This window comes from Cornus florida, unplaced genomic scaffold, assembly GCF_030987335.1.
Source record: "Cornus florida cultivar Cherokee Brave unplaced genomic scaffold, ASM3098733v1 CherokeeBrave_3.0.0_Hap2_Chr09, whole genome shotgun sequence".
NCBI classification, from domain to species: domain Eukaryota; kingdom Viridiplantae; phylum Streptophyta; class Magnoliopsida; order Cornales; family Cornaceae; genus Cornus; species Cornus florida.
Genome location: NW_026775579.1, coordinates 84,541,404 through 84,550,811, shown reverse-complemented (window position 1 = coordinate 84,550,811; position 9,408 = coordinate 84,541,404).

Sequence of the window (9,408 nt, the reverse complement as noted above, 5' to 3'; positions counted from 1 at the left end):
TTAAATTAAATACACACAAATAATAATAGATCAACTAATTTAACCAAATAACAAATAAGTCCAATAATTTAAATAAAAAATGAAAAACAAACCAAAATATTCCCATTTTATTCTTTTGAAAACTAGGGGTATTACAGGAGTCAAAAGATTTATCTAAGCTGTCTTTTACTCAATTGATGGGATCACTAAAAATGCATGAAGAAAGATTAAACAGGTCTACAGAAAGTCAAGTGGAGCAGGCTTTACAAACAAAATTGGAGTTTAAAAGAGGCTCAAATGGAAAAGGGAAAAGCTATGGATTTCAAGGCAAAAGAGGGAATCAATTCAATGGAAAAGGGAGACAATTCAATAAAGGTAATGGTGAAATTCCTGTATGTTTTCATTGTAGGAAGAAAGGTCATATTGAACAGGATTGTTGGTACAAAAATAAGAATCCTGATATCCCTCAGTGTTCTTTTTGTAAAAAATATGGACATGATGAAAAAGATTGTTGGTATAATCCTAAAAATCAAGCTAACTTTCATGAGGAAAGAGTTGATAAAGAAAAAGTTGAAGATGAAAATGCTAATGATGAACATCTATTCATATCTTGCCTCAATGCCACTACAAAAAATATGTGGTATCTTGACAGTGGTTGTAGTAACCATATGACTGGAGATAAATTTTTTTTTGTGAAACTTGATGAATCTGTAAAGTCTCAGGTGCGTATGGGAAACAAGGAACAACAAAAGGCTGCAAGTTCAAGGCAAAGGAACCATTGCAGTAAATACAAATTTTGGTAAAAAATTAATTGATGAGGTTTTGTATGTTCCAAGTGTGGCTCAAAATTTGATCAGTTTGGGACAGCTACTCAAGAAGGGTTGTTCAGTTGTGTTTGAAGATGACAGATGCATATTGTACAACAAAGGAGATATAAAATTAATATTGTTTTCAAAAATGTCTGATAACAATATCTATCCTCTTGATTTTTCTAAGCTCAGGGATGATAAGAAGAAGAGAGAAGTGGTTGCATGCACAACAAAAACAACTCTAGAAAAAATACTGAGAATTCAAAAGACAAAGAAGAAACCAGTGGAAGACAAGCCTGAAAAGATTGAAATTTCAAACAAAACAAAGCGTGGAAGAAGCAACAATGTTGGCAGAAGATTCAAAAGAAACACTAGCAGAGATCGTGGAAGAAATTTGAAGACTTACCCTAAAATTTGTTGAAGTTTGAAATTTTGAATTAAGGGGGAGTGTTGGAAGTTAATGTTTTCGTGACGGTTAGAGTTTTGAAATTCAAATAAATTGATTGATAGGTTTAGGTTGTTAGAGTTTGAATGATGATTGTTATCATTCAGATTACATTACACGTACGTACTGCTTATTTAAAGGGAGTGATTGTAACCATATTAGTATCCAAAAATCAATTAATATAATTTACGTGATTGTTTCTTTTCACGTATATTTTTCTTCCTGTTCCTGTTGTTACGTGTTGGTTCATCACTAGCCAAAAAGGCTAACAATTTCATCTTTAATCTCTTCGTCCTTTTGTATCATTAGAATTGCATTTTTCTTCATCTTTTTCGTGTTCCCATGCTTTAGTAACTGTGGCTTAAGGTAATACATGCTTGACAAATTTTGTCTGCAAGAAACAAAGATGGAGACGATGACAGATTTGTTGGTACGTAGTTTGGGGGGGAGATTTGCATTGGGTTTTAGTTTGGAGGATAGATATCGATGTGATTTTTTAGTCCGAAAAAGCAAGCATAAACTACATCCAAGAAGCATTTGAAGTACAAAATAGTTGAAGATGGTCTACATAGAAAATAATTCTAGATATATATGAAGAGCATTGTTTATGAAGTTGGTAGAGTTGTCCTATGGTGAATTCACACTTGTAATACTGAAAGAAGTGGTTGTTCTAATTGTTCTAGAAACATGTATACATCACAATATATCTATTTGAGTTTATGAATACCTCCATGTCTTTGAAATATATTTTGGATATTAGCTTCCTGTTCTTCCTTTGGTACTTAACAGCCTTTTCTTGCTGTGGTGGTCCATCTTTGAGTTGAAGTGGTTTGATTTCCCATATTAGCTACTGGAAGTATTGTTATGGCTATATTTATGTTTTTTTCTTTTATGGGGCGTCAGTCCTGTGCTCTCTCTAGAGTTTCCTTTTGTTTGACTCCCATGTATAGTCCAGATTTATTTGTTGGGGTTTTTTTTGGAGCTTCGTTTGTTCCCGGGTTATGCTTCTTAAAGATTGTCTGGTGGCTTTCTGCCATTTTTGATATTATATATATATATATATATATATATATATATACACTCGCTTGCTACCAAATTTCCTTGATGAGTCACCATTAACCTTCTACATGCATGTTTCATTCTCTCTGTAACATTGTTTCATTATCCGCTCTGTAATATTGTACGCGAACTTTCTAAAAATATTTACGTAGCCACATATTTCCTACTTATCAAATAACACCTTAAGATTGTTGAGGCAAATACACGGGATTGAAGAAGGAAGAATGATTTGTGGCTTTGAGGCGTGTAGTCACTTTCCTTAAGGTATTATTTGCCCCCACTCTCAATTATGACTAGATACAAGAAAGAGAATAGAAAAGAGTGAATCATAATGTGCAGCATCCATCGCTATTTATAAACTTCCAAAAGGTGCAAACCAGAAGTCATGTATCATCTCAATGGTTGCAACTACCTTCTTCAACAGTCACCTTCTAGAAGCATGGTAGTTATTATCATCTAAATAGTTACAACTATTCACATCAATTTTAATAGACACATTCTAGAAGCATGCATGATGTATTACTTTGTTTCTGTATCTTATATGTATCACGTGTGTGTGTGTGTGTGTGTGTGTGTGTGTATTACAATATATTCAACAATTCCCCACTATATTGTAATACATTAAGTATCCAGTCATTGTGATATATTCACGCATATAAGCAGGTATTTTTCGATTTAAACCTTCAATTAGTGTAAATATTTCAAAGTTTTAATGAAGAACGATGGTGGCCTTAGCTTAAACCAAGTTTCCTTAATATTAAAACCAGAAATACCACACACATTATTCTATCCAGTTTCTTTGAGATGTTCATATTTTCTTTAGCACTATTATGGCCATGTGCTCATCCTAATTTCATGAACATTTACAAGAGTAAACCCTATTAACCCTTGCTAGAAGTGGTACCACTTCTTGTGTCCCTATTACTATAGACACTTCAAAAATTTGAACTTCTTTAAGAGTATATAATTTTTTTCTCAAAACGTAGCAGTATGCACTAAACATCCTGGAAGGGGCATTCATAATATAATCAGTGTTTAAACAAATAACACCTTAAGATTGTTGAGGCAAATACACGGAATTGAAGAAGGAAGAATGATTTGTGGCTTTGAGGCGTGTAGTCACTATCCTTAAGGTGTTATTTGCTCACGATGGTGGCCTTAGCTTAAACCAAGTTTCCTTAATATTAAAACCAGAAATACCACACACATTATTCTATCCAGTTTCTTTGAGATGTTCATATTTTCTTTAGCACTATTATGGCCATGTGCTCATCCTAATTTCATGAACATTTACAAGAGTAAACCCTATTAACCCTTGCTAGAAGTGGTACCACTTCTTGTGTCCCTATTACTATAGACACTTCAAAAATTTGAACTTCTTTAAGAGTATATAATTTTTTTCTCAAAACGTAGCAGTATGCACTAAACATCCTGGAAGGGGCATTCATAATATAATCAGTGTTTAAACAAATAACACCTTAAGATTGTTGAGGCAAATACACGGAATTGAAGAAGGAAGAATGATTTGTGGCTTTGAGGCGTGTAGTCACTATCCTTAAGGTGTTATTTGCTCCCACTCTCAAAGAGTTTGCTATCAGGTTCCACTCTCAAACAATTGATCAATGGATGTCGGTGGTGTCTTTAAGAATCCTGTTCGAGGTGGTGAGAACACCACTGGCAAGTACCTCAACTCCTTGGCATGTACATGTTTGTGCACTTCTTTCAAAGCTTCCAAGCCCTTTTTATTAAAATATATAAAAGTGACTATGTATGTAAATAAAAGTGAATATATATATATATATGTAAGAACAGAAGGAAAGGAAACATGTTTGTGTATATATACCTGGATGTCGGCATACCGTACTCGACATCTCTTTGTAGAGGTGGAGTTCATGGCACTCAGGTCTCTACCGTGGTAGTATTGGTAAACTCTCCATACTACCTCCACAGAAGTCATATTTACGAAGGCATATCCCTCGTTGCGGTCGCGCTTGATACTGTGTACACATTTCACACAAACCCCAAAAATGAGAAGAAAAAAAAAAAAAAAAAAAAAAAAAAAATTGTACTAATAGCATTTTTAAATAGTTTTAAGCTTAGATTTATCACTTCTTGTGTTTATGAAGCGTAGGGAGGTATACGAAATCGTATTTGGAGTAATCATCCTCATTCTGAGCTTCATTGTTGAATAGCATGCAGTGTGTGTCCAAACTATCCAGCAGTTGCTGCTGACTGCACCCACCACCAACATCCATCACATATACATTACATAGTTTACATTTCTCTGGTAATATATATATTAGTAATAAATAAAAAAGCAATACCTGTAGTTGCGGGGTAGGTTGGTTATCCATACCGTGGTTCTCGGATCATCAGAATTAAGTGTAATTTTATTCTCTAGTTCCCACTGAGAGCTGCCACCCTCCTCCACATTAGGGTCACCCTCCTCCACATTAGGGTTGCAGCTTTTGCTCTTGGGCAGACCATATTGAGCGACAGGTTGGCCATTAACTATTATCCCTTTCATGTGCTCAATATAATTAGCTGCTGCTCTTCTATCATAGAATTCGACAAAAATTTTTTGGCGCGGCCCCCATATGTGCTTCACCTCTCCTGGAATTAAATATCAAATAAAATCATAATACATGATATAGTAGTATATATATATATACAAAACACAACATTAAAAGCCAAAAAGTAAACCAAAAAAATTAGAAGGCAAAGTGACATATTAAAAATCACATTCTAGCTTAAACAAACTAAAAGTTTAATCCTGATTGATTATTTTACAACCTGTTTTCTAAAATAGCCCTTGGCACAAAGGCACCAGAACAACAGGAGTAGGGGCTGCAAACCAACTGAGCGGAAATGGCCTTGGTTGGGCTCGGCTCAGTTGTGGAGCGTCTGTTTGATCTCCACCATCAGTGTATAACTTGACGGAACAAGAAAAAGGCTCTTCGCAGCATTGCTAGTGCCACAAGAAGGCCATTGTTTTTGTTGATGAGCTCACAGAAAACAAGAATTAAAAGAATCTCCTCGGTCAAACTATGTGTTGAAGTGGATATTCCTCGATCAGGAATTGAATGAATCCTTAAAGCTTAAAACTAGCTATAGTGAGAATGATTTTGTGAACATTAGAACTGAGTACCAATGGAAGCCCAACCAGTGCACCACTTGAAACAGCTTGGATGACATTCAAATCAAATGTCCCAAACTTATCAAGCCTATGATCTTTCATAAAGATCCCGACTTCTTTTTGCTTGGAAGGGTAATTCATGCCCTTTATATATTCCATGCACCAAAAACAGTCATTGTTTGGTGAGGGATGGTGGTGTTAAAGATCAGCGAAAAAACTGACAGTGGTTTAATATTGGACTTCTTTAGCAACTTTCCTTGCCAATTGTTTAACCAAAAAAAAAAAATAATAAAGTAATAAAAAATAAATAAAAAACAAACAAACAAAGAATGAAAACTAAACGGAACAAAAGAATGTAAACTAAAATTATGGAATAAATGCTTCCATAATTTCCTTTTTAACAATGCAATGATAATTGATAACATTCAAATAATTAAGTACAGCATAATAAATACTAGGTGTACCAGATTACAACAAACTCAAATTGAGATGAACAAATTCAAATAAGGAGACAGTTTCTGAAAAAATTAAAAAGTAAAAAACGAAAATTTTAAAAAATAGAATTTCTTCTAATGACATGAGATTAACAAAACAATTGTCTTCTTATATTTACAATAATCTAGCAAATCAAAACATGCTCCTCTACTCAAAATAAAATGCTCATCTACACAAAACAGAAGCAAAACATTTATTAAGAGTTAAAGAGTGTTAGTACAACTATTTCTACTGCTTCTACACAAGTCAATTCACATTCTCTTGAGTCATGATACTCTTGCTTAGGTCACGCTTCCTTATTTTGTGTCCAAACCTTAGCTAACCTGTCCAATCCACCCGAGTTGTACCTTTATTCATCATATTCCTTAGTGGAACACGAACTCTCAACTTTGTTTTTGGAGAGAAGAGATCTTACATTGAATTAGAGGTTATTTGATGCATCACTATGCCGAATCAAGTTAGTTTTTTATATCTATCTTATGATTGTATTCTTGTTCATATGTAAGAAATTATCTTGTGTTTGTATTCTGATATATATATATATATTATCTTTTATCTTAGCACACATGAAGACATGATCGATCCCCAAACACCACCGCCGAAAAAAGATAAAAAAAACACACAGAAAAAAGAACTAAGCTAAGGCCCATAGAGGGAATTGAGTAACATAAGTAGCCCAAATAACATTATTAGCGAGCCAATAATCTGGGCTTTGAAATCTTATCGAGTTATCTCTATTCTTCGACTCCAGTGGTATCATTCAATGCCATGGTTTATGGTTAGGAAGGTCTCAATTTTGGAAGTTAACTTCACCTCACTTTATTAGTTCTTTACCTCTTAAGGAAGTTTGGACAGGTTGTATCTATGTTTATGTTATAAATTGTTGTTGGTCATCCAGAAGTGGTGGTGGAAATGCAGTATGGTGGGGGTGTGGTAGAGGAGTATTTAGGAAATTAAAATTTAAATTGTCACTAATTGAAGTATTGGTAAACTCTCCATACTACCTCCACAGAAGTCATATTTACGAAGGCATATCCCTCGTTGCGGTCGCGCTTGATACTGTGTACACATTTCACACAAACCCCAAAAATGAGAAGAAAAAAAAAAAAAAAAAAAAAAAAAATTTGTACTAATAGCATTTTTAAATAGTTTTAAGCTTAGATTTATCACTTCTTGTGTTTATGAAGCGTAGGGAGGTATACGAAATCGTATTTGGAGTAATCATCCTCATTCTGAGCTTCATTGTTGAATAGCATGCAGTGTGTGTCCAAACTATCCAGCAGTTGCTGCTGACTGCACCCACCACCAACATCCATCACATATATATTACATAGTTTACATTTCTCTGGTAATATATATATTAGTAATAAATAAAAAAGCAATACCTGTAGTTGCGGGGTAGGTTGGTTATCCATACCGTGGTTCTCGGATCATCAGAATTAACTGTAATTTTATTCTCTAGTTCCCACTGAGAGCTGCCACCCTCCTCCACATTAGGGTCACCCTCCTCCACATTAGGGTTGCAGCTTTTGCTCTTGGGCAGACCATATTGAGCGACAGGTTGGCCATTAACTATTATCCCTTTCATGTGCTCAATATAATTAGCTGCTGCTCTTCTATCATAGAATTCGACAAAAAAATTTTGGCGCGGCCCCCATATGTGCTTCACCTCTCCTGGAATTAAATATCAAATAAAATCATAATACATGATATAGTAGTATATATATATATACAAAACACAACATTAAAAGCCAAAAAGTAAACCAAAAAAATTAGAAGGCAAAGTGACATATTAAAAATCACATTCTAGCTTAAACAAACTAAAAGTTTAATCCTGATTGATTATTTTACAACCTGTTTTCTAAAATAGCCCTTGGCACAAAGGCACCAGAACAACAGGAGTAGGGGCTGCAAACCAACTGAGCGGAAATGGCCTTGGTTGGGCTCGGCTCAGTTGTGGAGCGTCTGTTTGATCTCCACCATCAGTGTATAACTTGACGGAACAAAAAAAAGGCTCTTCGCAGCATTGCTAGTGCCACAAGAAGGCCATTATTTTTGTTGATGAGCTCACAGAAAACAAGAATTAAAAGAATCTCCTCGGTCAAACTATGTGTTGAAGTGGATATTCCTCGATCAGGAATTGAATGAATCCTTAAAGCTTAAAACTAGCTATAGTGAGAATGATTTTGTGAACATTAGAACTGAGTACCAATGGAAGCCCAACCAGTGCACCACTTGAAACAGCTTGGATGACATTCAAATCAAATGTCCCAAAGTTATCAAGCCTATGATCTTTCATAAAGATCCCGACTTCTTTTTGCTTGGAAGGGTAATTCATGCCCTTTATATATTCCATGCACCAAAAACAGTCATTGTTTGGTGAGGGATGGTGGTGTTAAAGATCAGCGAAAAAACTGACAGTGGTTTAATATTGGACTTCTTTAGCAACTTTCCTTGCCAATTATTTAACCAAAAAAAAAAAATAATAAAGTAATAAAAAATAAATAAAAAACAAACAAACAAAGAATGAAAACTAAACGGAACAAAAGAATGTAAACTAAAATTATGGAATAAATGCTTCCATAATTTCCTTTTTAACAATGCAATGATAATTGATAACATTCAAATAATTAAGTACAGCATAATAAATACTAGGTGTACCAGATTACAACAAACTCAAATTTAGATGAACAAATTCAAATAAGGAGACAGTTTCTGAAAAAATTAAAAAGTAAAAAACGAAAATTTTAATAAATAGAATTTCTTCTAATGACATGAGATTAACAAAACAATTGTCTTCTTATATTTACAATAATCTAGCAAATCAAAACATGCTCCTCTACTCAAAATAAAATGCTCATCTACACAAAACAGAAGCAAAACATTTATTAAGAGTTAAAGAGTGTTAGTACAACTAAATTTATTGTTTGTATAAGAAACTTGAGCTGCAATCAAATTAAGGGTTAAGAGTGTCAGTACAACTAAGGATCTTCTATGTTGTGCCATTGATGATTCATAAAAGTATCTAAATCAGACAAAATTAATCATATCTCACATATATATATATATATATATTAATAAGGGTAGCAAAATTCGAAAATAATTCATCTAACCCGGTACGAGTAATCTCCAATTTATTGTTTGTATAAGAAACGTGAGCTACATTTTTCTTAGTTTTACTGTACATATACCACTGGACAAAGCCCAGTGACAACTACTTGGGATCAGTCTTCTTATACCCATATTTTATGAGCATTCAGCAAAATTATTGTTCCAAATATATTGTCTTAGTTCATCTCATTCACAACTATCCATTGTTGGAGCATTACTTGATATATGTATTTAAACCCAAAATAAAATCTAACAATTTTGCCCTTTCCATTATTATCATCATCTTAAAACATCTTTTAAATTGTAAAATTCTACCATCAACTGCCCTTCATCCACTCTCGCCATATTGACTGCTCTCACTGGGCCGAACACTC